Genomic DNA, 770 nt, shown 5'->3' with positions numbered 1-770 from the left:
TTCTTTACTGTGTTCTTTAAAACGTTACCTCTGAGAATTTGAGCACACTGACAAACGCTCAGCCACTACGGGCTGCTGCACGTACTCCTACGTTAACTAGGTTGAAAGTCAATTAGTGTTTTAACTTCAAACACTTCCGAAAAGTATATCAGCTGCACACCAAACCATAAGGTTCCTGTAGATATGTGTGTGTCCAAGTGTGCATTAATAATTAAACGTTTACAAAACGTTTAAAAAATGCACACCACTGAAGTGTGCAACTTGAGTTAAACACCACGTAATGTTAAAAATCATAACTTGCATACGTTGGTGTTTAAATTATGCACACTTGTTTTACCAGTGTAAAACAATGGGATGCCCCTATTTCCACCAGATAAGCGAGGCATTGGGCCACGATGTAGTGAGCTCAATACATCTTGCATTAGACTATTGTGGTGCTTATGCTTTTCTTAAGGGCAAACCTGCTGCCACTGTAAACAATATATTATAGTTGTAGGTTTCACGGGAAAATTTTCTTGGATGACACGTGTTGTAAAATTACAATTCAAAATTGTAATATTACAAGCACTACGTATTGACTTCACTGGAAAAGAAAGGTCCTCACTGGAAAAGAAAGGTCCTAAGTCGTGGCTTTACCTGGGCGCTAACTTAATTCTGAGTTCAGTGCCCCTAAAAAGGACCCTAAAGGTGCTAAAAATAAGTGCCTTTGTATTTTCAGTGTTGGAATTTATGGAGGAGCAGGTTTGGGGTGTCATAAATTGACACTATAT

General features: G+C 38.6%; 1 protein-coding gene across 1 annotated transcript in view; it reads right to left on the bottom strand.

Annotated features, from left to right (window-relative positions):
- The window catches only part of LOC113212239 (uncharacterized), a 103,434-nt gene that overhangs the window by 74,922 nt on the left and 27,742 nt on the right, over nt 1–770 (bottom strand). The gene's annotated exons all lie outside the window — the stretch shown is intronic.

This window comes from Frankliniella occidentalis, unplaced genomic scaffold, assembly GCF_000697945.3.
Source record: "Frankliniella occidentalis isolate FOCC.00 unplaced genomic scaffold, Focc_3.1 Scaffold48, whole genome shotgun sequence".
NCBI lineage: Eukaryota > Metazoa > Arthropoda > Insecta > Thysanoptera > Thripidae > Frankliniella > Frankliniella occidentalis.
The sequence above is the reverse complement of the archived record's forward strand: the minus strand, read 5'-3'. Positions and strand labels throughout refer to the sequence as shown.